The sequence below is a fragment of the Mustela putorius genome, unplaced genomic scaffold (genome assembly GCF_011764305.1).
Source record: "Mustela putorius furo isolate JIRA1106 unplaced genomic scaffold, ASM1176430v1.1 tig00003834_pilon_pilon_pilon, whole genome shotgun sequence".
NCBI classification, from domain to species: Eukaryota; Metazoa; Chordata; class Mammalia; order Carnivora; family Mustelidae; genus Mustela; species Mustela putorius.
Genome location: NW_025421987.1, coordinates 83,153,678 through 83,177,936, shown reverse-complemented (window position 1 = coordinate 83,177,936; position 24,259 = coordinate 83,153,678). Strand labels below are relative to the sequence as shown.

General features: G+C 41.0%; 1 long non-coding RNA gene across 1 annotated transcript; it reads left to right on the top strand.

The window, feature by feature from the left end:
• The first annotated feature begins 5,468 nt into the window (after positions 1 to 5,468).
• On the top strand, positions 5,469 to 22,939 carry LOC101687573. Its single transcript, XR_006609164.1, has 3 exons — positions 5,469 to 5,565; positions 14,927 to 15,061; positions 22,821 to 22,939. It is a non-coding gene; the product is annotated as an uncharacterized LOC101687573 (long non-coding RNA).
• Positions 22,940 to 24,259: the final 1,320 nt, after the last annotated feature.

Genomic DNA, 24,259 nt, shown 5'->3' with positions numbered 1-24,259 from the left:
GGAACATACAAAGGGTGGGGAATACTGGGTGACTCAGTTAGCTAAGTGACTTTGTCTCAGGTCGTCATTTCAGGGTCCCGGTTTCAAGCCCCATGATGGCCCTGAGTCAGTTCCCCCACCCCCCCAGCTCAGTGGTGAGTCTGCTTGTCCCTCTCCCCTCTGTCCCTCTCCTTCTGCTCCTGCTCTCTTCTCTCTCTCAAATCAGTAAATAAAATCTTTTTTTTTTTTAATAACAACTAACTTTTTTTTTTAAGATTTTATTTATTTATTTATTTGACAGACAGAGATCACAAGTAGGCAGAGAGGCAGCCAGAGTGAGGAGGAAGCAGGCTCACTGCTGAGCAGAGAGCCCGACACGGGGCTCAATCCCAGGGCCCCGAGATCATGACCCAAGCAGAAGGCAGAGGCTTTAACCCACTGAGCACCCAGGCGCCCTAGTAAATAAAATCTTAAAAAAAAAAAAAAATACAAAGGAAACCTAAATATTGAGGTCAATTCCAAAAATATTCAAATTACATTGCTATTTCACAAAATGGGTTTCAGAGGCCAAGTTACCTTAGTAACTGGCTGCATACATTTCATAGCCTGTGTTACATCAACTACCACTTTAGGAAAGAAATATTTAAACATTAAGGAATGAACTGTTTCTTCACCATAATTGATTTTCCTTATTCTTTTTTTTTCCCCCCCTTATTCTTTAAGAGGTTAAAATCATTAATACTTTTCATTTAGGGAAAAAAACAAATCTAACTTTCAGTGAATATAAATATTTTTAAGGATAAAAACCACTTAAACTTAAAACTGAAATTGCTTTGAAGTGGTTCATGAAAACAGAAATAAAAATCATAAATAAGCATTCAGAATCTGAAACAAATTTATTTTATGAAGCAAAATGCATGGAATCAAATATTTTTCCATAGCAATAAATATCATTTTCCTTAGGGAGTTTGGAAAATTCCCTCCAAAGTTCTGATTGATAAGTTTTTTAAGAGAAAGACTGCTTTTTGAGGTAGTAAATCGCCTACTGACATATTCTCCACAAAGCTTCAGTGTTTAATACCAAGCTGCTGGGATACAAGTACAAAGACATCAATTATCCCAAAATAGATTGGGGCAGAGTCCAGTTCACTTATTAGTCCTTTAGTCTATGTCCACAGGGGACAGAAAGAAATAGAGATTTGGCAATCAGCTGGTTAATTTGATCACTGCAGACAACTGCGTTGTATAATTTAGGTCGGAAACATACCCTGACCTGGTATTCCTAATTTGGAACATTCATCAAATTAATCAAATAATCACCAATTCTCAGTTTCACTATACCCTGTAAACAGAGTCCTAGCATAATGATCAAGTTTTCATTTACAATTATAAACAAAATGTGCCACTATCTGGGCAACTGCACCTTTTCGATAGTGTCCCATTTTCTATGCAGCCCTTCCAAACCATCTTCATTCTCTCCAGTTATCAACCTAATTCACTTATCCTACTCCTTCCTGCACAGATGCTCTCGCTTCCTAGCATACGTAGAAAATGGAGGCCATCAGCTAGAAACTCCCTCAGCTCCCCATTTCTCAACACAGATATGAACACTGTCTGTAATAGCACCTTCCTTAACTCCTATCTCAGCAGGAGAGCTTTCTTTTACAAAACTACCTCCTAGCACCTACTCCAGATCTCATCAGTACTACTTCTCGGGGACCTTGGTCCATCTTTTTACCTTCTACCTTTCTCTTTACACTGGTTGAGTCAACTTAATACATAAACAATTGAACTCTCTCTTAGGTGAAAAAGGTACCTTCATCCACCACTGTTAAAGAGTATAAATTAGTAGAACCTCTTTGGAAAGCAATCTGACAATAGGTATCTGAGTGCCTTAAAAAGTTCAGTTCTTATGACCAGATTAAGTCCTCTTCTAGAAATCAGTTCTACAAAATATGGACCAAGTTTAATGTCAAAGGTATTTCTGTCAGCGTCATTACAAGGAGAAATGTGGAAAGAGAAACTAAATACTTAACAGTAAGAGATTTCTGAAGAGTTTCTAATGTTGGGGGGAAATATCAAGTGGCAAAGTTGTACAAATGAAATTGATAGCTTGTCGGTAGGATCGAGCCAGGGAGTGCAATGGGTGTATACCAGAGGATGAAGTGGAGGTCCCCCTGCAAGTGACCCTATTGGAGCATCATGAGCTAAGTGTCTGTCTGCTTCACTGCCCCAGCCCTCAGCAACTAATGCAGTACACGAGGTGGACAGCTAACAAATATTTGTTGAATGAATGAGTGAGAGGTTTTATTTCTGTCTAATTAAATAACTCCGTATGGAGAAATACCCAGGGAGCAGTGAGGGAAGAAAAGAGCCTAGCCAATTAGTTCTGACAACTCCACCCCGGTAATTAATGCAGGGACAGATGCTAAAGCCAGTCCTCTATAAGTGCAAAAGGCAGGATGTGAAATCTCTAACATGGTCTCTTTCTAACTTGGTTGACATGCATGGAAAAGACTGGAAGGGAATGGTTAAAAATAGCAGCAGTGTTTAGAGTGGTAAGATTACACATGATCTTTCTGGCTTTTTCATACCCTCGTGTACTGTCATACTATTCAGTAATGAATATGGAGTCTGCCTATAATTTGAAATTTTCCAAAATAAATGCTTGCGTTGACTCCACATTGCTCCGTGGCTATGGGCCTCCTCTCCTTACAAGCAAGCATCCTCCAAATTCCAGGCCTTGCTTTGCTCCCCCGAGAGTCCCCTCTTGACATGCCACTGTACTAACATTGGTATTGCTCTCATCACCAAAGAACTCAAAGGTGTTCAATCCCCTCGTTACTTCTCTGTCTTCATCTCACTGAACATTTTGGCCTCAATTAATATGGCCGGCTCCTGCCCCATCTGCTTGAAACTTTTTTCTCCTTGGGAGACCCACTACTTCTTGATCTTTTATCCTTCACTTGCTCCTTTTCCCTCTCTTGCGCTCCAAATGATGGTCGTGTCATCCAACATTCTCTCTTTACCCATCTTCTCACTTACAGATTACCTTTTGGTGATGTCTTCACAGCCTGACTTCAGCCGCTCTGTGTGTTTATAACTCTCTGAACTCACTTCTCCATACTATTCTGAGCTCTGACTGATCTATATCCAAGTATGTGGCCCACCAAAGCGTACACAGAATATTGAATGTGTATCTCACAAATTGCCAGATCTAAAAAATGAAAACCTGCTCTTTTGCCTAGAACCTGGGTCTCTGTTCATTGCCTCTAATCCAAAGATCCAGGATCCTTGAAGATACAGTCTCCTTTACAGTTTCTTTCACTGTCAATACATACCAGTCACTAAACAGTTCACCAAATGAACTCTTCTCTGCGCACCTCTTGTTCTCTCCTGTGTTCTTTTAACATCTGTTATGTTCCTATGGGTAAAGCATGGATTAATACATCTCTGCCCTCAAGGGACCACAGTCTAGTGAGAGAACAGACCAGTCATAATGGCAAGTTCCGCGGTATGGGCGTCTATAGGATGCTATGGGAATGAAGAACAACTGGGTGAATCAGAAGGAGTCTTTGGGTGAAGAACTCCTAAAGAACAAATTCTCCAATTCAGGCAGTGGTGGTAGGAATGAAGAAAAGGAAATGATGAGCCTGCGGATATTCTGGGTGATGTTGGGGGAGTGGTCAGAGCTGACTCTCAAGTTTCTGGCTGCAGTAACTAGATGAATGGCCACAAACCCTCCCTACCAACAGGGTCAAAGGATGTAAGAGAGAAGCAAGTGTGGGACGTAATGAGTAGTTGGAGCGTGGTAAGCTCCAGCTTACCGGGAGAAACCCGGCACCTATGCACGAGTTTTTTTTTTTTTTTTTCATTTGGTAAATGAAGAAAACACAGAGCTGAACAGTATGCATAATATTCTACTGTTTGTGTTAGGAAAGGCGGGAAAAAAAGAAACTATATCCTTATTTGTCACTAAATATAAATTTGTGTTTGCTAATATAGGCATAAAGAATGTCTGGAAGGATACATAAAGAGCAGCGGCTGCCTGTGGAGAAATGAAAGACAAGGATGGGAAAGACACTGCCTTTTATTTCTGGGTTTGAAGCATAAATCAATTACCAATTCAAAAGATACTTCAAGGGGACGATAGTAGTCAAAAGTCCCACAAAGACTGAAGACTACAGCTGGATAAAGGGGACACTGGTGACTGTGGGGACAGCAGAGGGGGGAGTGGTGTGAGGAGAGAGGAACCGCAGGGTTTGGAACAGGAGGACGGTGAGCCCTCTGCAGCAGATGAAGGAGTGAATGGGGGGAAAAAGGAGATTGTGGGGACAGCTGAGAAGGGCTGGTGAGAGGCAAGGAGGTGGCAGGGAGAGACTTAGAAGTTAGAAAGGGAGTCAGATATGGCTGTCTCTAAGCAATGTCCCTGTAGTCTCCCCCTCTCCTCAGGCTGACCTTCTTGTGGTCACTGTGCTTTCAGGGCTCCCAACCATCCCTCTGTGAGCTCCAACTCCACACTTCTGACACACAGGTCCCTTCATGCCACAGTGCTGCCCACGGCACCCGCTGCCTCTCCCCATTCATCACGGATCTTCGCTCCTCCAGCCAGTGCCAAAGGAGTGGAAGACCTAATATTCCCATTCTTTGGACACTGACACACTCTTCCTTACCTGGCGAAGTACTGGTCAGACACCACCCCTCTCAGAAGTCTTCCTACCTACACCCAGGTGCTCTGTTGCTTAGCAGCGATTTAAGGTCTCCTAGCTCTCTCCCTGGCTGAGTTGGATGTGGGACATATATTTTCCTCATTGACCTCTGACTCTTTAAGCTGGTTCTGGACATGCACATTTGTCCACTTTCCTGACCGGGGCCCTCTGCACAGATGACTTATGCTTGGTCTTCTAGTGTCTGAGTCTCCCCTCTCCCTCCTGGCCTTTGGCTCTGCAGCAGGAAAGAACCACTCTGGGAAAGTCCAGATCACAGTCCCAACCCCCTCCCAACCCAACACCAGATTCAAATGTTGCTAAAACATTTTAAAACAGAGGGCAAGACCTCTGAGGTTTGACTGCTTTGTGAACAATCAGGAGCTCCTGTCCAAGCTAATAAGCTCAGTATGTTTGAACATAAAACTAATGAGACCAAGATCACAGACTTTTCCTAAACAAGTCAGTCAGCTCTGGCTTTGCCTAAGGGACTAAAAATTTTTTTAAGTTTCCCTGTATCTTCTCTTTGACTTCGATCTGAGGTAAATTTGCATTGAGAAATAGAATATGTCCCTCTAAGAGCCAGGTGACTAAAGGAAATGGGTGGATTTTCTTAGCTTTGAGATCTTCTGTCAAACCATGTGAATCTATTACTTATTCCTCAACAAAAATCATTTTAAAAACAAAAAATAAAGTAAACATGCTCATCTTGATGGCAGTGTTAGAACTTGGAACCTAGATAACCAGGAGTTCCAATATGAGTCCTTGGTCACCATTGGCTCTGCCTTCCACCCTCTCTATTTCTTCCCTCTTTTCCTATCCCCGTCCCCCAGGCTCCCTGATTCCTTTCACCCATGTGTCTGCTGCTTTCCATAATACGGTAAGTTCCTAGTGCCTAGAAGAGTTGTTTTGCATTTGAATTGCACATGTTTTTCTTGATACATGCTTATTAATCTTCTTAAATCATTTTATAGATCCAGAAAATATATACCTTTAATCCTCGTCAAATGTCTTATAAATAGACCTCTTTGGTCATGAAGTTAACAGTATAAGAATATAGAAACAGGGCAGCAAAAATCATGAGATCATTAGATCTGGAACATAAAAGATATCAATTGTTCACTTAGTTAACAAGCATGCACTAGCCTCTCTCATGGGCATGATGATGAAGTTGAGGGCCCTCTGTTTGATATCCATAGACTATATTTTAATCCTCCCCTTTAATATTTAATTCCACAAGGATTGCCACTTTTGTGGCAAGCACTGGGTTGGCACTAGAGATACAATGTCAAACAAGTCATGGTCCCTGTCCGAGTCAGGTTGTTTGGGGGAACTGGTAGACTGGTTACATCCCTGGGTACCTATTTGCTTAAGGAGATGTGTATACACAATGTCTTTTTCTCTAAAAGAGAGAATACTAGTAACTGCCAAGGACTGGAGAGGAAAAATGGGGGAAGACTGGCAAGGACAGGAAAAGTCACTTGATTTTAGTCCGTTACCCCACCCTACCCCATCCCCTCAATACATGGGCCCTGGTTTAGATCCACCATAATGAGGGAAATTTTGGAGTGAGAATTTGAAGAACATTTCTCATGAGAGTCACTCACTGGAACACTCAAGATATAAGCAGTGCACCTGTGGGGCCCAGGGAATAAAGTGCTCAGGGAGCTGGGAGAGCATGGTTCTTCCCCAAACATTGACCAGACTCTCCGCCTCTGTGGAACCCTAAAATTCCATTAGAGGAACCTTTTCTCAATGAATTATGTTGTCACAGGGACCTGTAGTTGGGCCAGGGACAAGTGACATGACAGGTTGCCCGACTAGGAAAACGTGCATGAACTTGTTCCCACTCTGCAACCTGGAAGAGATGTTGAGGAGTGCTGGAGTCCTGCGGTCATCAAAGGGGACATAAGAGGTTACCACAATTTGATCCATAATCTTCATAACTCTTCATTTATACTCAAAGGTAGACAGAGTTTGGGTCCATTTGGGTGAGATAAAAATTGTGCTCAAAGTTTCTTTCATAGAGTTTCACACTTTGACCCCATTTCTGTTCCCAGAATTACCAGACTTTTTAAAAAATAGCCAAAGTGTGATCTACTCAAATATAATCTTCTCGAGGGCAAGCACTCCATCTTATTTCTCTCCAGATCTGCAGTTCCCACTCTAACACCTGTGTTCAAGTGCTGAATGTCTGAAATAATATCCAGGAGCATCAGTTGCATGGGAAAATATTATCAATTTACATCTAAAAGTTAACAAACAGCCATTTTTCATATTCAAAAGGATAACCTGTTTCTTACTTTGGTTACATATCTACTAATTGACTTTTATTAGTAAAAATCATGAAAATAAGTCCCCAACACAGGATTTTTGAAGCTAATGAGAATACTGACACCCACAAAGACAAATGAGTAGTAAAGAGAAGAGTGAGAGAAAGTCTGCTATAGGAATGAAAGTGATAAAGGGTCCTGTCCTAAACGTAATGGTTCCCCCATTAGTACTACACCCATTGCTGCCATCCTGCTTTTATCACCTAGCCTTTGCCTGGACCAGAGGATCACAGGTGGGTAAGAGTTATAGACATTTGCCATAATCTTACCAATTTTCTTATCTTACAGTATCCAAAGGTCCTCACAGCTTTAGACTCTAGTGCTCTGAAAATGAATAACTCTGTAGGTTAAAGAACTGATTTCTATGAACGTCTTGCAGCATCTGGCTTAGGCTGCTGTGACAGAAATGGGGTGACTTATAAGCAAGTTTTTTTTTCCCTCATAGTTCGGGAGGCTAGAAGCCCAAGATCAAGGTGCCAGTATGGTGAGTTCCAGTGTGGACCCTCTTCTAGGTTGCAGACAGCTGACTTCTCATTGTCTTCCCACATGGCAGAAGAAGAGAGACACGGCTCTCTGGGGTGGCTTTGAAAAGGGCACTAATCCCATTCATGGGTGTTTGTCCCTTGTGATCTAATCACCTCCCAAAGGCCCCACCTTCTAGTACCATCCCACTGGGTGTTAGGATTTCAACATATGAATTTAGGGGGGACACAAACATTCATTTCATTGCAGGAACTATTTAAAAGAAAAGATTCCTAAAAGCTTCTGAAATTCATACCTGAACAAAATTTTTCAGGTCTCAAAATAACGTGATTTCCGTAGTACTTTGTAGCAGCAAAACTGCAGGATCACAACAGTATGAATATTTTAATTTGTAGGAGCTATTGTGAGGAGGTCTCCAAAAAGTTTGTAACAATCTACATTACTGAAAGCAAGCTCTTATTTTATCTGACCCGTCCTATACATGGAGATAAGAGAACACAATATTAAGTTAGTAGCTAGCAGACAAAATCAAAAGCATCAAAGTTATAAACACAAACATCTCTCCTCTTTGCCCCTCACGTCCCCCTTCCTCATGGCAAGAGACACACATGTCCAGCAAAGGCAACCATTGCCCCAGATGGCTTTCTAGATAAACAGAAGGAAGAAGGTGGAGAATGTGGGCATTTAGACTTCCTAAAAACAGGTGCTAGGAGTAAGGCCTTAGAGATAAACCAAAAACTATGACAATTTTGCTGTCTATTCTCTAAAAATACCCATATGCTCCAAAATAAATGAATAAGGAAGGTCATTGAAGCTGAGTTTGTGATACCCCAAAATCACCTACAGGTTTTTCACTAGGAGAGTGATTAAATACATTCTTAGCAATGCTCTGCAGACATCAAAAGGCTAGCAGTGACCAAGAAAGATGTCTCTGATAGATTGTTAAGAAAAGCAAGTGACGGGACAATCTGAACAGGATGACCCATTTGGTTATAAGTACGACTGTGTGTGTTTGTATGTGCACATGCCTAGCATGACACACACCAAATTACTACCAGTGGTGTCACACATCCTCCTGGAGGAGGGTAGCAGGAATGGAGTGGAACAATGGCATGGGCTTTTCCTTTACCCTTTACCTCCATATATTTATGTAAGCTTTTGTATATCATTTACTCGTATAAATCTTTCATGACAACTAGTTACTGCTTCTGTAATTATTCAATAAAGTGCCATAAGAGGAGTCTCTAAGACACCTCATATACAGGGAAAGACGTTGTGGGTACCAAGGATACTTCCGTTTTCCCTAGGGACAGGGGCCAGCGATTTCTACAAGTGCCATCAGGTCAGCATCACAGGGCCTGGTGATTAAAACATGCTTCTGAGCTGCCATTGACCATATAATCTAGCTCTCAATGGGATTCAAATATATCACAGCTTGACTCAATTCCATTTTATAGGATATAATTTCACCCCAAGCCAGGAATCCAGGCCCCCTAGATAACAGATCTTTATTGGGCATCTGCCTCTGAGAGGCTGTGCCATGAGGCAGATGGAATTAATGCACCGGAATTAGTGGGAGATGAGAAAGCATTTTTTTCAAGTATATATTGATTTTGAATGACAATACCTCCCCCTCAAAAATCATCTAAATCGTACCATTGTACACAGTGGAAATTCTCTCTCTTTACAATGTTCATTCAGAAAACTCAGGCTAAAAGCCTGGCCAAGGCCTGCCAACATCTGTCTGGGTCTCCTGGAATGTGACACCTGCTTACCATGGCTCCAAATGCACAACCAGCAGTGGTCAACTACTAAGGAACCCAACACAGCACCAGAAGCCACTACTGTAGTGTGCTCACGGACAGTATAAATCCACTAAGTTTTACTCTCATTTTGAAATCTAGAAAAGCTCTAAAGCGGAAAATTTTTTTCTAATTCATTTGCCCCTAAAATGAACCAGACCTGAATTCCGAACTGATAGAAGCTATTTACAGTCTTCATATTTATTTCACATACTGTAAATATTGAATATATTGAAAAATATTAGCATATCCATATTATGAAGTAGTCGTTATCCTGATTCCCGAGAGATATTTTATTCATTCAGAATATGCAGTATACTACCTTTCTTTAAAAAAAAAAAAAAATGCAAAACTTTTCTTTTAACTATGCATGTAAAAATGTATCTGACCCTAAGAGTTTCAAACAAGGAATAAGGACCTATATATGCTCTGATCAATGAAGCTTTGAAAGAAATGAGATTGAAGCTCTAATAATTAAAAGCAACATAGCTCTTAAAACACACACACACAGAGAACCTTATTAAGAGCTGATAAATCATAGCCTCATTATCCAGAGAAATAAAATGAGTCACTAGGAATAAGGAGAAGTAGAAATACGCCATGTCAAAACAGCTGGTAATAGGAAATTACTTTACTGCATTGGTATTGAGAGAGAGTGCCGTACATTTGCTAAATGATATAACACAGAGAATAATCTATTTATGGTGTAGGAAATAAGTATGATTTCTTCAAAGAAAATTTTTCCTGATTCTTCTAAATAGATATGATCTTACATTCTATCTTGGGAAAAAATTTTAAGGGGTCAGTAACAAAGACCACTGTAGTGATTCTGTAGGTACACAATCTAGTCAAACTGTAAAAACCACTGTGAAAAAGTAGAAAAGAACTGTTCTATAGATTTAACTCCATAGATCCATTGATTTTAGTCAATGAAGGGCCTACAGAAAACATTAGTTTCATCCAGTCTTTAAAACTTATAAAATCACCTTGTTTGTATAAAACTTCCAAAAGAAAACTTAAGAGAAAATCTTAGCAACCTTGAGGTGAACAAAGATTTATCAGCTATGACACCCAAAGCGTCATCCATAATAGAAAAAATTAACAAATTTAGACTCATCAAAATTAAATACTTCTCCAAAAATCACCACTGAGGAAATGAAGACAAGCCATAGATTAAGAAAAAACACTCACAAATCATTTATCTATATATGAATCATATGCATAAATATATATGAGTGTTTTGTATTCAGAATATATAAAGAACTCTTCCAATAATAAAAGGCAAACAGCCTGGTACAAAATAAACACAAGATTTGATGAAGCACTTTACCATAGAATATACGTGAATGGCTAATAAACACATGAATATGTGCCCAATATCGTTATTAATGGGAAAATACACATCAAGATGACAATGAGATAGCCCTACCAGACCAGTAGAAGAACTACAATCAAGATGACTGACAATACAAAGTGTTATTGATGAAGTGAAGAAACTGGGAACTTTACACATTGCTGGTAGGAATATAAAATGACCGCTTTAGAAAATAATTTGGCTTTTTTTTAGGAAAAAGTTTAAACGCACACTTAATCATAAGACCCAGGATTTCTACTCCTACATATTTACCCATGAGAAATAAAAGTATATGTCCACACAGAAATTTGTACACAAACGTTCATAGTATCCTTCTGTGTCATAGGCAAAAACTGAAAATAGCCCCACACTGGAAACAACCCCAGAGAATAAGTAAAATGTTTATCTAGGTACTGAATACTACTCAGCAGTAACTGATGCCTCCAACAACATGGCTGAACCTCAAAAAACATGTTGGTAAGGATAAGCAGACACCAAAGACTACATATTGTTGTTTCATTTTATGAAATTTAAGGCAAAAGTTGAGACAAAAATCATTATCAATAGTTGCCTCGAGATGAGGTAGGTGTGGTCAAAAGTCAAAGGGGTACAAAAGGGGATTTTGGAAGTTACTGGAAACTCCCTACAACTGGGATGCAGTGATAATGGTACCAGTGGATCCGTGTCTCAGAAAGCCCCGCACCATTAAAGTCCCAATCTTTGTTCCTATTTGATGCTCTCTCTTTCAGAAGGCAGATACACCAAGAATGTGTTTTATGACCTAGGGGTTGAAATGACCCGAGGTGGTAATAAGTGACCGAGTGGCTACAGTTGGTACTTTCTGTGCTCACTGCAGCACTGTTTGCTCTAGAAAAGCTAGAAATAACCTAATGTTTATCAACAGAACAATGGTCAAACAAGAAAAAACTCATCCACATTATAAAAGACCAGGAAGATGCAGCTGTAAAAAAAGAATGAAAATATCCTTAAGATATGTTATTAAGGGGAGTGGGGGGAAGCAAAGTCATAGGACATTAATAAACAGCGTAACATGTATCTGTTACGCACATAGGTACGCATAGACACTGAACTACATAAAGCTTCCCTCTGGGGAGACTGAGACGACGAGGGCAGAAGAGGATTTTCTTTTTTCATATGCTCTCCTGTAACATTCTATTTTTTTCACAAAATCCATATATCACCTTAGTTGTTTAAAAACTTTAAACGCTTTTGCTGGCCCGTGACTAATATCACCTCTCAGCAATACCTGCTCCTGGGGAAGCCATGTTTTCCTTAAAAGGAGACTAGAGTGAATTACTTTGAATCATGTTAGAAAAAAAAACACGTACTAGAATTGTCTAACAACCAGCACTTTGATATACTGTTAGCTTAATAGTAATAATTACAACAGTCTTGATGCACATAGTTTTCTTCAATGACAGCCCTGTGATGTAATGTGGCCACCCCTACTTTGGATGCTCAAGAGGTCAAGACACCCGCCCAAGACCACCCAGGCAGGCAAAGTAGAAGTGAGGTCTATAACTTACAATCTGGTATTTTTATTTAGCTGCCTGCCTCATCAAGGATGATGATCTACATAATGGTGACCCTGAGGCACTACAGGATCCTAAAGGACTTATGAATCATCAAAGAAAGATTTAATTATATTTACTGTAGTTTGGGTTTTACCCATACTTTATTGTGTTATAATCCCTGGAAAAGTATTCAGCCACATATAACACACACCATCACCCTTGTTCAGAATAGTTGATTAACCAGAATGCCTCTGGCCAAGACTGAAACATGGAGAACGTACTCCAAGTTGATTCCCTTCATGATAGAAGTTTTAACTTTCCTCTCTAAGAGAAGATACCTCTCTGCCCTAACTATCTTCCACCTTTAGCTCAGAAGGCCTTCAGTTCTCTCTTCCCCCAAAGACCAGGTCAGCCCCAACTTCCCACAGTGGGAGGGCAGAAGGCTCAGAAGGCGGCACGCTGAGCCACCACCGGCAGAGGCTCAGGGTGCTCCGGCCTTGAAGCTCCCCTCCCGGCTCCCATCCTACAGCCGGGGCTCTGATGCCAATCTCCTGGCCACCATACCTTCACTCTAGCCAGATATTCCCGCAGCCTAGAAATAGGAACATTCACAACAAAAAGGAAGTGGGTAAGTAATTGAAGGCCTGTAGCCATACTGCTTTGAGGAGCAAACGTGAGCCTTCGAACTTGGAAGTGGGCTTCTTCATGGCAACGCCTGACTAATCCAACAAGAGGACTGTAATTTGAGGGTGGATCCACACAGCTAACACAGGTTAAAACAGACCTAGGTTTTAAATGTGGCAACAAAAGATAAATCTCTAAGACTGGGAATCATGTAGTCTATGCTAAAAAATAAAGAGGCAGAATTGTGTATGAGGAGCCCATTTTGGAACCAAACAGGGAGCCCACTTTTGACTCCAGTTAGAAGCTACTTTATAGATGAGAAAGTAGAGGTGCAGAGAGCACTTAATCATCCAATTGCCTCTATAACATTAAGATAAGAATGATGCATACCTATGTTAATAGTATGATTAAAGATTGACCTACATAAAGTCCCTAGTACCATTCCTGTCACATAGTGGCTGCTTACTAAAAGGTAATATTACTATCAGACTCTCATCCTGGTTCTGCCACAAAGATGAGAAAACATAGTAGATTATTCTTTAAGATCCCTCAAGGTCTAACACTTGGTGATTCTATTATTGAAATTAGCAAGCTGGCAGCATAACTTCGTTATCATGACAAGCCCACAGGACTCCATAGGTAAGGAATTCATTTCGGGGACTTATCCTGGGACATTTCCAGGTCTCCAGGACACCACTGTTTCTGCTGCCCACAGAGAATGAGAACAGATCCCAGATTGCCTCCTTAGTAAACCACCACCCAGGTGTTAGGCCAGGTGTCCCCTGCAGAAGTCATTAACCACAACAATGAAATGAAAGAAGTACGATTCCTACCTCCTACATTATTTCTTCTTAAAAACATTTTTTTTTAACCCTCCATTGATAAAAATAACACATGTTCTTTGTGGGTTGGAAAGTGCAAAAAACCAAAGGAGGAAGCTATCAATTATAACCTCACATGCAGCTGTAAATACCTCCATTTACTTCAGATCTTTTATCTATACATATTCCTCTTTAGGTAAGTGAACTCATCATTGCATGTCAAACTGCCTGCTTTACTTAACATTTTAACAACAATCGATCCCCCTGGCCGGTGCCCAAGCTTGAAGCTTGTGGCTCCACATACCGGCAGATACACATTTTACTCCGCCAGTCTCCTGAAAGCTTTGAGGGAAAAGAATTCCAGAGAAATCAGCAGTCACCTCTCATAAACTACTTGAACCCCATGATTTTCAGAGCCCAAGGTTATTCCCAAGACACAGTTCTCCTTTGGCCCTTAAGGAACACCCTCGGGGAAGGAGGGAGGCATAAAAGGGAAAAGGGGCTTAATTCCTCTCTCACCCCTGGGTTTCTGCATCAGAACTTCAGGCAATGGACATAAAAGACTGAATGGGTGTAAAGTGGGGATGGGAAGTTATGCCCATGGAGCAGCTGGAACAGAAAAACAAAGATCAGGGCACCTGAGTGGCTCAGTGGGTTAAAGCCTCTGCCTTCAGCTCGGATCATGATCCCAGGGTCCTGGGATCGAGCCCCACACTGGGCTCTCTGCTTGGCATGGAGCCTGCTTCCCTTCCTCTCTCTCTACCTGCCTCTCTGCCTACTTGTGATCTCTGTCTGTCAAATAAATAAAATATTAAAAAAAAAAGAAAAACAAAGATCCTCCTCCCAGTACCTTCTGTCCATGCAGTGGCCACCTGAAATGAGTCAGGGCCCTATTTAACAACACTCACCTAGTGGTCCAGGTGACAGGCCATATGTACCCCTGAAAGCTTTGACCTCAGGAGGACCCCTCAAGCTGGGTGATCACAGGAGGTCGTAGTCAGGAGGTTTCTGTGGATTATAAAAAAGAGAGAGAGAGAGAGAGAAGGGAAAGAAGAGAAGGAGATGATGAGGGAGGGAGGAAGGATTAAACTCTTTTAAAGGAGAATATGAAATAAATTAATGTAATTTAAAGTTTGATATTGTCAGTATCTTTGATAAACTTGTGGGTGGAAATCCCAGAAACCGTTTGGGGCTAAGCTTTAGTCAGGAATGATAGAGTTAGAATGGTGGTAGCACTATTGTCATTTTTTAAAAAATAATACCAAAGAATTACCTTTCCTTTCAAATAGGACATCTTGGTCCAAACATGAAGTCAAAACTCAGAACTACCCACCTGCCAGCCACTAATATTTGGTTAAAACTCCAGATGGAGAAGCATAGCCAAGAGGAGGATGCTGTTGGAATTCAGAGGTTTGCAACAAGAGGTAGGCTTTTATGCACCTGCCACTTCAAGGGAACTGAAAGTTTGGCAAAGAATCAGTGAGTTCGTATTGCACTGAGAGCGGGCCTGGATAATTCAGGGAGAAAAACTTCCAGTGCAGGACAGTGTGGCCACCTCTGCAGGCTGGTTGGGAACACCCTGTCAAGCTGTATACCAGACCCCTTACTTCTCACCCCTTCACTTGGTACTTGTTATACTTGGCCAAAGTGCAAATGATGGCATTACGAGAAAATGATGATTATTTCCCTTTTATTCTCTTTTCTCCAGGGTTTAGAAAATTTAGAATTAGACTTCCTCCTATGTTAATTCTCTAATGCATGTTATGTTGATCCTCATTTTCCGAAAGGGCCAGTGCAGGGATAAGCACCTACTGGAAAAGTCTCTTAAACTTGTTATTATTTTGCATCTACCATTTTATAGCAGCCTTGTATACTAAGATAGAGCCAAAAGTAAACTAGCATACAGGTATTCATCTCAGGTAGTAAAATGTGCACTCACATAAATTATTCAAATAGCCACATTGAAAAAAAATTCATTAATTAATACATGTCTTACTTCCACCGATATAGTTCATTCCCTTTAAGGATAAAACTTCATCCTAGATACAGCTCTTACTCCAAATCTTTAGACTTGCCTTTCAACTTCAATTTTCAATTTGTTGTTGATGGGCGTTTGGTTTTCTTTCCTCTCTGATAATCCTCAGGAGTGATCACCTTGGAAGATCACAGTAATGAGGTAGTTGTGATGGGGACGGGGGTTTCTCTATGAGTCTCCTCAGTAAGTCAGGGCCCCTCATAATGACACCTGAAAAGATGGAGAAGACACTAAAGAACCCAAAATAAGCACAATGGTTATAATGGGCAGGATATTGAAGGTGCCAAAAAGCTCTAACCAAATCAAGGTATATCTCACCTTCCAATGTTTCTCCCTCCAACTACCTCAATGCTGTCTCTGGTTTTCTATTGAGGCTTCTCTAACCCCTCTCTAATGACCTTCCCAGAAACCCCTTCTTCCTTTGGATCACTAGTGCTCTGTTCGTACTATTTTAAAATGTCACTGCCCTGTAGTATTGGTCATTAGTGTCCCATCATTTTACATAGATCATTCTTTTTTTTTTTTTAAGATTTTATTTATTTATTTGACAGAGAGAGAGATCACAAGCAGGCAGAGAGGCAGGCAGAGAGAGAGAGAAGGAAGCAGGCTCCCGGCTGAGCAGAGACCCCGATGCGGGGGCTCGATCCCAGGACCCTGGGATCATGACCTGAGCCGAAGGCAGCGGCTTAACCCACTGAGCTACCCAGGAGCCCCTACATAGATCATTCTACCTTTAAAATTAAGAAATTTCTCTCAATTCCAAAAAAAAAAATCCCCACAGGCCCTCAGAGCAGTGGCTGATCATGTGAGGCTTGGTACTTGGTCTGAGAGTACTGATCCATTCTTAACCTCCAATGACCCTGCTTATCTATCCTTACCCTTGCCTGTATTTCCTTATTCCCACCTTCTAATCTCCAGTCCTAACACCTCTCTCCATCCCACACAGAAACATCATCCTATCTAATGCTCAACTCTCTCAAGTGCCTGGAACCACAAATGATATTGATTTGTTTTGTTTTCCGGTTTTATTTCATAATCCTCTCATTCACAAGGCTCAGGTATGGTGTCCAGGTGGGTTTAAATACTTTGTCCTTGGGGCACCTGGGTGGCTCAGTGGGTTGGGCCTCTGCCTTCGGCTCAGGTCATGATCTCAGGGTCCTGGGATCGAGGCCCGCATCGGGCTCTCTGCTCAGCAGGGAGTCCGCTTCTCCCTCTCTCTGCCTGCCTCTCTGCCTACTTGTGATCTCTCTCTATTTCAAATAAATAAATAAAATCTTTAAAAAAAAAATAAATACTTTGTCCTTGGAAATACCACATCTTTCCAGTGAAAAACCCCACTGCTGAGTCTAGTCTATCATGTAAAATGCCTTACTTTGGATGATTTTTCTCTCAGGAATGTAGGGTTCATCAGGAGTGCCCAACCCAACCCATCAGTTACAACCGTCAAGGTCTAGATCTCAACTGCCAAGAATGTTCAAATTCTTTCCCAGGGTGCTCCTGGGCACCCAGCCAATCAGGTGGTGAAATGTCAGTTTTGTCACCTGAGCATTCTATGGCAGTTAGGAAGGTTTCCATCCAGAGCCAAGGAGGAACCTTGGGCAAGGAGGGGCGTACTCCTCAGGCCAAGGAGTTAGAATCTTGGTGCTGACATATTCCAAACCTTCCGACCAAGAAATTCCTGAGAAATTAGGGTAAGTGGCTTTTCAGTGAGGACTCCAAAACTCATGTTGTACAGAGCAGCACTTGGCAGAACACTTTTTTTAATAAGAGGTTTGTTTCTTTTAAAAATTTCGGTTTAGTCCTAGAAAGCTTTGCTGAAAACGTGCATTGACCAATTCTTATGAGCATTTTAGCTGCTTTTTAATGTCTGTCCTTGGGAGACAGTGTCAACTCTAACAACATATGTGCCTGTGTGGTCACGCGCGCCTCGCAGGTTGTCTTGAACAGCTTGGTGCCTCTCCCCAAGACCCCGCCTCTCCCCATGGACTGTAAGTTCTAACAATAACCAGTCTCCCATATATTATTGCTGAATAATTCCTTCTTGGTGGCTTTATAGTAACATTTTTAAAAGAATCTGTATTGTTCTGTTGGCTCTTTTGAGATTCCTAGTATCTCATTACATCAGGGTAGTCTTTGTTTCCTCAAGGTAAAAAAACAAAAAACAAAAAAACAGAAAACAGAAACCCACATATTACTGGCCTTTTTATTTAGCTGTCACAATACCAGCAGTGGGAGAGTCAGTATGTGGAGGAAACAATAGTAACATGGATCACTTCACATTAAAAAGTGGTACCTAATTATTGTTTTTAGGGGCAGTTAATGAGTGGTACTTGTAGGTGATTAAACACATTTGGGTTTGGAAGACCAGTGGGGTGAGAAGCAAGCGTCTCTGATCGGTAACAGTGTGGGGAGAGAGAGACTTTGAATACTGCATCTGCTTTAAGAGTCCCAGCCCACCCCACCCACAGCGCCTTCTCATGGGGCATAACAATGGGCTGAAGATGACTGGGAAGCCACCCAGCCAACAGAGCCCATTCACAAAGGACATCCTGAGTTTGCTATGTATCATCACAGATTCAGCTCAGCAGCCACTGAGAACAAAAAATAGCGAGTGTATTTACAGCTGGTGATGCTAAATAGAAGGGCCCTGAAAATGTCAAAGTTCAGGGGTTCTTACTCTACACCCTGTATTGCACCAGAGAGCAAGGACATGAAGATAAATAATAACCCTCTCAGCCCTCAGGGAATTCCACCTTGCAGCAAAGATGGACCCACCTACACTGCTATAGATTAAATGTATGTGTTTTCCAAAAATCAAATATTAAATCCTAACCTCTATGGTGACGGTATTAGAAGGTAGTGCATTTAGAAGGTGGTGAGGTCATAAGGACAGAACCCTTATGAATGGGATTAGTGCCCTTATAAAAGAGACCCCAGAATTAAGGAGTCCACTTGTCATGATGAGTACCGGGTGATACCCAGAAGTGTCGAATCACTATATTGTACTCCTGAAACTAATATAACACTAGATATTAACTAGCAGGAATCAAAATAAAAACTTAAAGGAAAGAAAAAAAGAAAAAAGGATGATGCAGAGAACACCTTCTACCTTATGAGGATACAATGAAAAGTCTGCAACCCTTGCTGGACCATGCTGGCAACCTGATCTTGAACTTTCAGCTCCCAAGACTGTGAGAAATAAATGTTTGCTGTTTATAGACCACCCAGTCTGTGGTATTTTGTTATAGCAGCTTAAATGAACTAAAATATCCACTTAACCAAAAATGTACTATGATGTGTTAAAACAAAGATATGAACAAAGTACTGTGGGAGCACAAGGATGAGAATGACTCATTCTGGCCAGTTTGGAGACACGGAAGGGGAGGGAGGTAAAGACTCAGTAGAGGAAGGGTCATTTGAGTTGGTCTTTCAAAGAGGAGGAAGTTGGGCAGGTAAAGGCCGGACGCTTTGGTGGAAGAAACATAACAAAACAGCAATGAGGTATTAAAGTGTGTAAGTGACAGAGACCAGATTGGCAAAGCATGAGCCAACATGAGCAACAGCAATGCATTCAGTGCTTTCTCGAAGATGTCTCTTTTTTTAATGGTTTAATTGCTGAACCTTTCCCTGGTTCAGTCAGAGCTTGAAAATCAAGTTCGTACTGTGTCAAAACTGCCTGTTCCCAGCTTTTCTTCCTAAGTCTTTTGCTCAAACTATGAACACCAATTTAAAGAGCAACTCTGGAAATGTAATTACGTGAAAAGAAAGCAGTTCCAGAAATAAGGGATGCTTTCTCATTGGAATCCACAATTTAGCAGATATCCTCAGCCACTGTTTCATTTATTCTTTCTTTGTTTTAAATTTAATTTTATTTTTTTCAGTGTTTCAAAATTCATTGTTTATGCACCACACCCAGGGCTCCATGCAATACATGCCCTCCATAATACCCACCACCAGGCTCATCCAATCCCTCCCCCCCCCAAAACCCTCAGTTTCTCAGAGTCCAGTGTCCCATGGTTTGCCTCCCCCTCTGATTTCCCCCAATTCACTTCTCTCCATCTCCCAATATCCTCCATGTTATTCCTTATGCTCCACAAATAAGTGAAACTATATGATAATTGACTCTCTCTGCTTGACTTATTTCACTCAGCATAATCTCCTCCAGTCCCGTCCCTGTTGATACAAAAGTTGGGCATTCATCCTTTCTGATGGAGGCATAATTCTCCATTGTACATATGGACCATATCTTCTTGATTCATTCTTCTATTGAAGGGCATCTTGGTTCTTTCTGCAGTTTGGCAACAGTGGCCATTGCTGCTATGAACATTGGGGTACAGATGGTCCTTCTTTTCACTACATCTGTATCTTTGGGTAAATACCCAGTAGTGCAATTTCAGGGTCATAGAGAAGCTCTATTTTTTATTTCTTAAGGAATCTCCACACTGTTCTCCAAAGTGGCTGCACCAACTTGCATTCCCACCAACATAAGAGTGTTCCCCTTTTTCTACATCCTCTCCAACACTTCATGTCTACTGTCTTGTTCATTTTGGCCATTCTAACTGGTGTAAGGTGGTATCTAAATGTGGTTTTGATTTGAATCTCCCTGATGGCTAATGATGATGAACATTTTTTCATGTGTCTGTTAGCCATTTGTATGTCTTCTTTGGAGAAGTGTCTGTTCATGTCTCCTGCCCATTTTTTGACGTGATTATCTGTTTTGTGTGTGTTGAGTTTGAGAAGTTCTTTATAGATCTTGGATATTTGCACTTTGTCTGTAGTGTCATTTGCAAATATCTTCTCCCATTCTGTGGGTTGCCTCATTGTTTTGTTGACTGTTCCCTCTGCTGTGCAGAAGCTTTTTATCTTGATGAAGTCCCAAAAGTTCATTTTTGCTTTTGTTTCCTTTGCCTTTGAGACATAATCTTGAAAGAAGTTGGTGTGGCTGATGTTGAAGAGGTTACTGCCTATGTTCTCCTGTGGGATTCTGATGGATTCCTGTCTTACGTTGAGGTCTTTTATCCATTTCAAGTTTATCTTTGTGTATGGTGTAAGAGAATGATCAAGTTTCATTCTTCTACACATAGCTGTCCAATTTTCTCAGAACCATTTATTGAAGAGACTGTCTTTTTTCCAGAGTATATTTTTTCCTGCTTTGTTGAAGATTAATTGACCATAAAGTTGAGGGTCCATATCTCTTCTCTGTTCCATTGGTCTACGTGTCTGTTTTTGTGCCAGTACCATGCTGACTTAGTGATCACAGCTTTGTAATAAAACTTGAAATCAGGCAACATGATGTCTCCAGTTTTGTTTTTCTTTTTCAACATTTTCTTAGCAATTCAGGGTCTCCTGGTTCCATACAAATTTTTGGATTTTTTGTTCCAGTTCTTTAAAAAAACCGGTGGAATTTTGATCAGGATGGCATGAAGTATAGATTGCTCTGGGCAGTATAGACATTTTAACAATGTTTATTCTTCCAATCTATGAGCATGGAATGATCTTCCATCTTTTTGTGTCTTCTTCAATTTCTTTCATGAGTGTTCCATTTATTCTATTGGCACGATCCTAAGCCCTGAGTTTAAAAAGATGAATTTGTTAGTCTTCCCTTCTAGGAGCCCAAAAATTAGTGACCAAAAAATGAAATGGATGAAAAGTAAGACATGGGTTTACTCTGATGCTACTGAGAGGACAGAGCTGGTTAATGATGATGTTTTCACCCATCTGGGGCAAAAGAAGCAAACCTCAACTTTTTCCTTCATATTCTTATCTCATCCTTTGCAATTGCTACATGCCCTCTTACCACTCAAGTTTGCAATTCTAGGGTGACACTCGTCAGAGAATGTGTCTTAATTTTCATAAAAGTAAATGTATTTGATTTTTTTTTGGTAGTTGAGTTACTGAAAGGGTTAGATGGTAGTTACGTTATGTAAATGCCTTTACTCATATGTCAATTCTATACTGGTCCCAAAAAGATATTTTACCAGTTAAGTACAAAAAATATGAACAGTATGAAAACTTTCAGTCTATATCATGCCAAATAAAACATTTTGCTGGCTATTTTTAAATGTGTTTGCTAATTGTTTGGGAAATATTTAAATTCAACCATGAAAGTAGATCCTTGTTGAATGCAGATATAACAGATTAGGAATTAATTATTAACAAACTAGAAAGAAAAACTGCAAACCAAGATTTTAAAACACTGAGTATAGTGCCCACAAAAAAAGGAAAAAAAAATTATAAAACACCATCATGTTTAGGGATGCCTGGGTGGCTTAGTTGGTTTAGCGTCTGCCTTCAGCTCAGGTCATGATCCCAGGGCTCTGGGATCAAGTCCAGCATCAGGCTTCCTGCTCAGCTGGAGCCTGCTTGTTCCTCTGCCCACTACTACCCCAGCTTGTGCTCTCTCTCGCTCTCCCTGACAAATAAGTAAAAATAATTCTTTAGGGGCGCCTGGGTGGCTCAGTGGGTTAAGCCTCTACCTTCGGCTCAGGTCATGATCCCAGGGGCCTGGGATCGAGTCCCGCATAGGGCTCTCTGCTCAGCAGGGAGCCTGCTTCTCCTCATCTCTCTCTCTGTCTGTCTCTCTGCCTATTTGTGATCTCTCTCTCTGTCAAATAAATAAATAAAATCTTAAAAAATAATAATAATAATTCTTTAAAACACTATGTTTAGATATGTGTCTAATATGTATATTTCATGTAATATTCTACACACACATATAAGGAGGAGAAGAACTGGATGGAAAATATATATATATCCCAAGAAGTAGAATTATGGAAAGGTTTATTTTTCTTTTTACTTATCTTCTTTTTATCATTTTTCTATGATGAATCTATATTGCTCTTAAAAATTATATAAAAGAAAAGTATGTGCTGATTTTTTAAGAAGGCACTATAAAGATTTTCTTATTTATTTATTTATTTATTTATTTGGCACAGAGAGAGAGAGAGACAGCACAAGATGGGGAGTGGCAGGCAGAAGATGGGGAAGCAGGCTCCCCACAGAGCAGGGGGAGCCCGATGTGGGACTCGATCCCAGGACCCCGGAATCATGACCTGAGCCAAAGGCAGTCGCTTAACTGACTAGAGCCATCCAGGTGCCCTAAAGATTTTCTTTTAATTAAAATTTTAACTCACTGATTTCTCTTTCAGGTCTCTGGACTAAGCAAATAGTAACCAAGATTAAACCTGCTGAAAGAGGGGCCCCTGGGTGGCTCAGTTGGTTGAGCAACTGCCTTCGGCTCGGATCATGATCCTGGAGTCCCGGGATTGAGTCCTGCTCAGTGGGGAGTCTGCTTCTCCCTCTGACCTCTCCTCTCACACTCTCTCTGTCTCTCTTTCAAATAAAAAAAAAAATCTTAAAAAAAAAAACCTGCTGAAAGATGTGGTCAACATGATTTAGTGAGCACCCACTGAGTGCCAGATACTGCATGGAGCATGGAGCACCAACAGTGCACGAGGCCAGTCCGCAGAAGCTCCAGCTCCATATCGGTGGTCCCTTACCTCCAACAGGAGGACCTAGAGACACCAACCTTTTTTTTTTAACCCCCTTAAAAGTCACCTTCTTCCCCACAGGTAAGCCTATGGCTCAGGATCCGGGTGGCTCAGGGTGGAAGGCAGAAACCTCCAACTTTAAAGTTACCCAGGTCACAAAATGGGAGCAGTTAACTCTTGCTGAACATATACTAATTTTTTTTTTTTTTTAAGTAAAATAATCCAGGAGTGCCTGTGTGGCTCAGTCAGGTAAGCGTCAGACTCGTGATTTCTGCTCCGGTCATAATCCCAGGTTTCCTGGGATCCAGCCCCACATGGGGCACCATGCTCAGTGGGGAGTCTACGTCAGGATTCTCACTCTCCCTCTGTTCCCCCCAAAACAAATAAATAAATCTTCAAAAAAATAATCTAAAAAACAATAGAAGTAAAAAAAATCCTTAGGAAGCACAAACTGCCAGATAGCATCACCTGATTTTGTCTCTTAGCTTCATGGTGCACAGACACACATGAAAAACTTTCTCCCCAGGCTTGAGCTAAGGGGGTTGTGAGCAGACCCAACTGTACTGGCTCCAAACAGATTTATTTTCAGTACTAAGAAGAATTTATAGAGAAGCAACCATGTTGCTACAACGGACAAATACAATAAACATATGATTTCTATCCTAAAGCTTTATGAACAAAAAACTGTAGTTAGAATATATGCTTTTGGGGTATATGTAAGGGAATGTGTATGTGTGTGTGTGTTTGTGTGTGTGTGTTTGATTTGCACACTAATGTAATAAAAGAAATACAGAGTTTAAACTTTTTAGACAGGTTCAGTTGACCACCCTAAGAAGTTTAAACTCTTCTTGCAAGACTTGTACCAAGAGAAATATCACTGAGTTAATTCTTACTCTTTAAAAACAACTAACTAATGGGACACTTGGGTGGCTCAGTGTCTGCCTTTGGCTCAGGTCATAATCCCAGAGTCCTGGGATTGAGTCCCCTGCACAGGCTCCTGGCTCCTGGCTCAGTGGGGAGTCTGCTTCTCTCTTTGCCCCTCTCCTCCCCCCACCACCCCGTTCTCTCTCTCTCTCTCCCTCTCTCACTAAAATAAA